The 8,125-nt window shown below is 45.2% G+C and overlaps 1 protein-coding gene across 1 annotated transcript in view; it reads right to left on the reverse strand.

Annotated features, from left to right (window-relative positions):
- The window catches only part of LOC102372073 (Golgi apparatus membrane protein TVP23 homolog B), a 157,354-nt gene that overhangs the window by 44,158 nt on the left and 105,071 nt on the right, over positions 1-8,125 (reverse strand). The window lies entirely within an intron of this gene.

Consider the following 8,125-nt stretch of genomic DNA (forward strand, 5'->3'; position numbering starts at 1 on the left):
GTTTCCGCCCAAGTTGGAGGACTCCACAACCATCTGGAGGAGGAGAAGGAGGACTTCACATCTTGTGAAGAACTCTAAGAGCTGCGGAGCCTAAAAAACCCAGCATGTGCCTTAAGAAGGATATAGGGGCCTGATCAACCTCTAGCCTCTCCCCGTCGCCGCCTAATCCCTTGACGAACCCTTCCCTGCGCGCTCAATCCACGGAGCCTAGCAAACTTCGTGTGTGTGTGTATCCAGAGCTCTTCTCCGAGTTGTTTTCTCCGGTTGATTCGATGGGCTTGCGATTCTAGAGCTTTCAGCTGGCCTTGGACTAGAGTTTGCAGTTAGAACTCTTGTCCACTCTTCTTCTGTAACTGCAACGCAAGCAAGTTTTCTTGCTGCACCGCAACCATCTACGGTGTAAGTAAAATAATCTTTAATCAACCGCTACAAGTCCGTGCCTAATTCTAGTCCGCTGGCCTGCATTCCCCGACCCATGTGCCAGGGCTGCTGGCCACAGCCCGCCGCGCGCCCCGGAAAGCCTCGGACCGCTCTCGGCCCGCACAAATGGTTTTCCAGTTGAAGCTCAGATGAAACTGCCCCAAGATCATTGACTATAAAGGGAGAGAAAATGCCATGTGGGGAAGGACAGACCCTGTTCTTTGCCGCCTCCTGTTCTTACAACATTCCCAGAGGAACCCTTAATTCCCTAATATCATGCATGACTTTTTTAAAGCTTCTACAGATACAAAATCCTTCCTCTTCAGCATCCACTCCCTTTTTGTTCTCCCCACCAGAGTGGTATGTGTACACTCCAGATATTTAAATTAATGGAGTTTCCTGTTTTACCATGGGCTGAAGGAATACCTTTATCTTAATTAAGAATGATATGGAGCATGCATATGTGCCTACATAGTTACAAGAGATTTTGGATCTATGGATTTGGTTCAAGTGCAACACTACTTTACAATTAGCAGGTCCGATTCTTCAGTGTACTATTCCAGTTTTAAAACCATTCCAGCAGAAGCCAGTGGAGTTCCACTGGGCCTGAAAGTGGCTTAAGAGTGAGGAGAATCAGATCTAAGCTGAATAGAAGAATTAGATAATACCATGAAACACTTTTGTTGGGTGCTGAAAAGGTTTAAGTCATATTTGCCTCTAAAGCACAATCACTGGTTTCAAAATTACTCTAATGTCTTTGGCACTCTATTTATTTGGATTGTATAATGGAACAATAGCACTGTTTTTAGTCCTGGCAGCTTTCTGATGTGCTGAGATTCTGTGTAAATGTGTTCTCCTCCCTGGAGAAAACCAGATAAATAAATCCCACTCTTTCTCTTTCTTGCCTAGACTCCCCACAAGAACTAGGAGGATGTTTGGGGGTCTCTCTCTCTTTCCCTATTTTGATAGTTCAGATTGCCAGTAATCACACTACAGCTTCCCACCAAGCAAGCATGTTATTCAGGAAAACAACATTTTTTTCAGATGACGGCTAACTATAACCGGGTCCTTCCAGGCACTAACAAAAAAGACATGAGTGGTGCTAGTGATCTGTGAAAGAGCTTCAGAGATGTTGATGTAGAAGTCTCAATGTTAATATATGGTGGCTCAGACCCAGATTCCAAACTTGGCCTGGTAACACCGTCTAAATGCCCATTCTGGCTGACTTAATTCAAACAGAACTTTATTAGAAGTGCTCAAATCTAGACATGTGCAGAATGGGTCAGTGGTAATCAAGCACTGTGCTAACAGATGAGCTAGCTATCCCCAGTTAGCAGCTGGAGAAACACTTTTCTGCATTTGCTTTGACTGACATCTTTTCTAACCTTGAACATTTTCTTGTTTGTATGCAAGAGAAACACTGCTGAGCACATCCATTTTCTCACCCAGAAAGTTTGGTCTGATCCAGGACTGGTGGCAATACTGCAGCGATGGTCACATTTACAGAGTGCTGACAGCACCTCTGTCTTTCCTATCCGCAGTTGACAGGGAAGAAAAAATGAACAGCGGATGCGATTTGCAAGAGCTAATAAGCTCCTGCTACTTAGAGCAGAGCCGCAGCCTGCAAAAGTGTGTGCATCTGTTCTTAACTTGCCATCAACCCCTGACTTAAAGGAAACATACTTACTAATTTTCTCTATTTGGGAACCTTTACATTTTTAGAGCCCCTGACAGTCCACTGTCCAAGGCTAGGAGACCCATCTAGCATCTGAGTCTAACACAAAGTACCTGGAGTACACACAACGAGCACTTCTTGGCTGGAAGATGTACTCAGTCTCATAGTGGGAGCTGGTTAAGGGAGCTCCCTTACTAAGAAGTATCAGCAATCATGTTAGGGTCAGAGATGCTGCATTTGGAGGTAGTGGCTGCTCTGGACCTGTTGTTGGCCAAATAGGAAATGGCATGGAAAGCACTTCAGAGAGGGAGATTCAAGAGGATGCTATGCAATGGGCAGGCGTTCCCATGCAAGCAGCTGTATACATGCAATGTTCTGATTTTGAACAATTGTGTCAACGAGCAATGAGGAAGGAGGAAGAAGAGGCCACGTATGTAGCTGGCATAGCAGTTTGTATTCTTCACCATTCGCAAAAGAGCTCTATGTGGCATTCCCCCTGGGCAGCAGCAGTGCTTGAAATACTTCCACCTACTTGGTGTCCAAGTTGTCTTAGGTGCCCAAATGCAATTCTATTCCAACCTGTTCAAGTACCTGTGAATCCATCAATGCATCTACTTTTGTAACACATCATCATCTTACATTTGAGTTTGAGTCACAATAAGCCATGAGGAAGAAGATAATCCACCCACCATCTTTTACATGATCTGTTTTTCATGGACTCAAGCAGGGGAGAACAGAATCACAATGGGGTGCCTAAATACACTTACACACCTATTAGTTGGAATATAGTCTCTCTCAATCTCTCTGTGCCCTTGTTCCCAAGCACTAAAAATGAGAGTATCAGTACTTTCCGATCCCAACTTTTACCTACCATCCCTCTGAGATAGGGTCTGTCTGTATAACATCTAGTACAAGGGGCCTTGATTGCACTGGGATCCTGCTGTAGTACAATTAAAAAGAAATACTACTGTTTCAGAAGCAGCATGACTTTGCAAGTCACGATCTCAAGCCATAGCCCAGAATATTTTTCACCAAGCAAACATGTCTTATTTTATTTAAGCTCCTGTCTTATCTAATATTTCATTTTAAGTTGAATTGTTTTCACACAGTAAACCTTAATCTTAAGAAACTTTTACTCGTCATCAAAAAAGGAAGGAAGCACATTAACCCAGTCATGACAAAACAATTTAATTCATTACTCACCCACTCACCAGCATTTAGTCATGTGCTCTTGTTCAAACGGCAACCCCAACCTCTAGGTTATCACTCACCCTTCCTTGCTTCATGAAAATATGTTTTCCCATATGTCACAAATTGTTCTTCACTGCTTGCACGTACTGCGAATGTCAGGATGCGGGTGTGACAGTATCAAGCATCTCAATTTCCCTTTAACTGAGACTGCTAGTGAAACACACACAACCAGGAGGTCCTGTCTAGTAGGCCTGTGTGAAGTGCTAGTATTTGATTCAGATTCAGCTGATTCAGGGGACAGTGATTCGAATTGGTGATTCGAATCACTGTCCCAAATCAATTCAGCCAAATCTGATTCAGAGATTCGGCTGCTGCCAAATCTCTGAATCTCCGATTCACACAGGCCCATCCCTCACCCGCTCTCCCAGCCCGGCAATGGCTGCCCCACCTGCCCCAGCTCCCAGCACTTTGAAAAAAAAGCCCTGACTCACCAGGTGCTGCTGAGCAGGGGGCAATCCCCACTGCCTCCCACTTCCCCGTGCCATGTGGGGGGCTCTGCACAAACCCCCCCGACACCCCCCCATGCAGCATGGGGCAGTGGGGGGCAGCAGGGAATGCACCCCCACCAGGCAGCACCCACAGAATAGGGGCTTTTTTTAAAGCACTGGGAGCTGGGGCAGGCAGGGCAGCCATGGTGGGGCTGGGTATGCAGGTGGGGGCCGGGGGGGCTGGGGGAGCAGGCAGGGGATGGGGCTTGGCAGGGATCCCCCCATGGTCCCCTCCCCACTCCAGCCCATCTCCTCCTCCGCCCCCTACTTACCAGCATGGAGTCCGGGTCCAGCTCCCTGCTGCAGCAGGTGGGGACTGCCCGGATCATCGAAGCTCTCTGAATCTTTTCTGAAGATTCGGAGAGCTTTGAATCAATTCGGACCTTTTTAATGGTCCTCTGATTCGAATTGGATTTGGAGATTTGGCCACCGAATCAGGCTGAATCTCCTCCGAATCGAATCAGCACCTGAAACTTTGCACAGCCCTACTGTCCTGTATTTGTAAAGCAGAATCATAGAACCATAGAAAATAAGGGTTGGAGGGGACCTCAGGAGGTCACATTTAGTCCAACTCCATGCTCAAACGAGGACCATTTCTAAATGTATCATCCCAGTCAAGGCTTTGTGTAGCCAGGCCTTAAAAACCTCTAGGGATGGACCTTCCACAGCCTCTCTGGGTAACCTGTTCCAGTGCTTTACTGCCTGCCTTGTGAGAAAGTTTTTTCCTAATATCTAACATAAACTGCCCTTGCTACAACTTGAGCCCATTGCTCCTTGCTTTGTCATCTGCCCCCACTGAGATCAGTCTTGCTCCATCCTCTCTGGAACAGCCCTTCAGGTAGTTGAAGGCTGCTATTAAATCCCATCTGTCTTCCCTTCTCCAGACTCAATAAACCCAGCCCCTCAACCATGCTTGTTTCCCTCTGCTGAACTCTCTCCAATTTGTCCCCATCATTTCTGTAATGGGGAGAATAACAACTCTGAGTGTGAAATGACCATTTAATCAATGCTTTGTATATCAATACTTATTCACTACTTCGTTGAAAGCTGAGATGTTTCATAGCACCTCATGAAAACAAGTCAAGATTGGGCCATATTTGCCAGGCAGAAAAACTGGTGAGTAGGGCTGGCTGAAAAATTTCTGTCAAAATGGAATGGGGAGGATTTCTGGGATTTCAACCCAAGAAAATATTCATGCAAAGTTTCTGGTTTCCACAGAAAATGTTGACATTTCTTCAATATCCCCTAAACAAAGTAGGCCAAGGCTAGCTTCTCCAGGTCCCCCAGCTGGGACCTGCCTTTCGGGTTTGCTTCCCCCCAAAAGACTACTCCTGTCTCTTGTGACAAAGTCCTTTTAAACCCTGCTTCAGTTCTTTTGTACTTCTGCATCCTTAAGCCTTATTCTGCCCTGGCATTGGGTCTTAACAGTCCTAAATGACTGCTGGGAAGGGTGTTGGTTTGTCTGGATCTTTTTTCTTCATAGTTCAGTCTTGTTCACCATGACAATATGCTATAAAACTAAACCAACATATAGCAAATATCCCAATAACAAGGATAGGAAAGTGTAATCATAAATTACAACAGAGCATCTCTCAATCTTTCATTCTTCCTTTCTCCCATAGTCCCATTTTCTCTATTTAATGTCAAACTGTGGTGGATCTGAGCAAGAGTAAGGCCACTACTGCCCACGTAACAGTGTGGATGGGAAGCGGGACAAAGGGAAAGGAGAACTGAAAGAGCCTTGGCTGTCTTCCACCTGCACACCAGCCAGCTCAGTTGTGCTGTAGGACACCCCATGGCAAACCTGTCTGATACAGTACGTCAGGGCAAGTGGAAACTGGTGCTGCCTCCTACAGGAGGCCCATTATAAAGTCACAACTAGAGGAGAGCAAAATCTCTCCGTCAAATATTTTATTTGCTGAAAAATGTAGACTGGGGTCAAACAAGATTACTCAGGAATTCATGGTGACAGTGCTAAATTGTTTCAGCCAATGCCCCCCCCCAACATTTGGAAATGTTTTGTTTCAAATTGTAACGTTTTGACTTTTCATTTTGAAATGTTTGGGATCGACTTTTTACCTAACCTGAATTTGTTTGACTTAAGAGTCATTTTTTTCATGTTGTGTTTGGTTGAGAAAACTGAAGAATTGTCATTTACAGTCACAGAGAAACATTTTTCTCTCTAATTTTTTCAGTCAACAACCTGAGCAATCAATTATCTGCACAGCATTAGTCAAAATGGACACCTCAGGCTGCAACCAGGCCTAGGTGAAGGCCAGTTTTCTCTTTGGGCACAGTATATATGTAAGATAATGCATAGCACCTTGATCTTGGTTGGAGCTTCACAGTGTTGCAGAAATATTAACATCATTAATATCTGCCCCTAAATAGGACCATTTTAGCAAAAATCATGAGTGAAATCCTGACCCATTAAAACCAATGAAAAGGCTCCCTCTGTGGAAACCTGGAGAAGTAAAATTCCAGGAGAAAATGATAATCTTCAGCCTGAAATCACCAGCAGTCAATGTGCAAAACACATTCTGTGAATATTTCCCCATGGTTTGAAAGTAGAGCAGTTGGTAGAAATCAGTGCCCATGAGAACAGCTATCTATAGACAGCAGTAGAGACTCCTGCTCCTTTGGGGGAATACACTTGTAAGCCACCTAGTTCATTCTCCCTCTGACCAACTTGTGAAGCATCAACTGCTGGTGCTCCCTCTGCTTCCCAGACTCAAAGGAACGTTCACAGTGACCCATGCTGGCCAGTAGACAAGACAGATGTGCACTTACTGCTGAACTTCAAGGGCCTGAAATAGTTTAGCACAGGAAATGAAATGTGCACAGCCTGCATTTTTCTGACTTCTTCATATTGTGAAAAAAAAACTCCTTGGCTACCACATAGTTTAGTTTTGTTTGTTTTCATCACCTTATACAATAGAGCTGCTGTTAAAATTACTAACAGAGCCCGGGAGACTCCTGGCAATATTATACTGGTTGCGTTTCAGACCATGAGTTATCTTCTGTGGAAATCAAACCCCAGACTTGTGGAGCTAAAAGAGTTACTACTGCCCTCTGTGCAAGCAAAAGTCATATGACGCTCATCGATCTCTATATGCTGGCCGTATATCAACAAAATGGAGGGTGAGCCAGCAGTCAGTGACTTACCTGGTAATACCGGGACATGAAGAACCTCTCACTCAAACCGGTCATAAAGCTGCAATTTCTGCTTAATCTCTGGGTCAGAATCTCTTGGACCTTGCTCAGAAGCACTGAGTGCAGGTCAGTGCTGAAGACGGGCTACTGAACTAGATGGCCCTTGCATCTGACCCAGCACGGCTTTTCCTGTGTTCCATGATGCCTGCTTTGTAACCTTACAGCTCTGCATGGCCACCGCATGTCCACTAGGTTGTTGCGCTTTCCCCGGCACTTACAAGCACCTTGTATTTGGAATCACTGTTCTAGTTTTCAGTCAACTAGTGAAGAAATCTCCTCTTCTCCTGCTCTTCTCCTGTCCATCATCATATTTTCAAAAGGGCTAATGTTCTTCTGTATTCCAATGCTGTCTGGTGGTCGTGGTTACAGATGGCTCCAAATTCTGGTACTGAGACTCAAACTGGGTAGTACTTTCTACTGTCTAAGAATTCCCATTAAAATTGATGGGAATAAGACCCAGATCTTCAAGGGTATGTAGGCACCTCGTTCCTGCTGGGGACTTCAATGTGCTTTAGGTGTCTGTGTTGTTCCTTAATTCCCAGATCCAATAAAATCAATGGCAGGTTTGCCTTTGGCTTCACTGCAGTCAGAATTTCACCCAGTAAGCATAACTGTATCAGAAACTGGGCCAATATTAGCAACAGAGTGTTCTTTTGGCTCTTTGAAATGACCCATTGATTGGCAGTGACATCATCCCTTAGCTGTCCTGTTTGCCACCTTTAACATGCATCTTAAGAAAGCTCAGCATAGATTCAGATATTGTAGAATCAGAAGGGACCACAATGAATCATCGTGTCCGACCGCCTGCCCCTGGCAGGAAAGAGGACTGAGGTCAGATGACCCCAGCCAGGTGACTATCTAGCCTCCTCTTGAAGACATCACTGGCACATTCCTCGTGCTCCCTAGAGATGCCTTTTTTAAAATGTGTGCGTGCGTGCATGTGCACACACACGCGTGCCATGCTGCAGAAGATAGTAGCTTGCAATGTGAGCTGCAGGGCTCATTTCATATCTGTTTTTAATATGACAGGGCTGGAATGCCATGACACTGGCCTGCCATGCTAAAAATGTGAAGCAGG

The sequence above is a fragment of the Alligator sinensis genome, unplaced genomic scaffold (genome assembly GCF_000455745.1).
Source record: "Alligator sinensis unplaced genomic scaffold, ASM45574v1 scaffold584_1, whole genome shotgun sequence".
In the NCBI taxonomy this organism is placed as follows: Eukaryota; Metazoa; Chordata; order Crocodylia; family Alligatoridae; genus Alligator; species Alligator sinensis.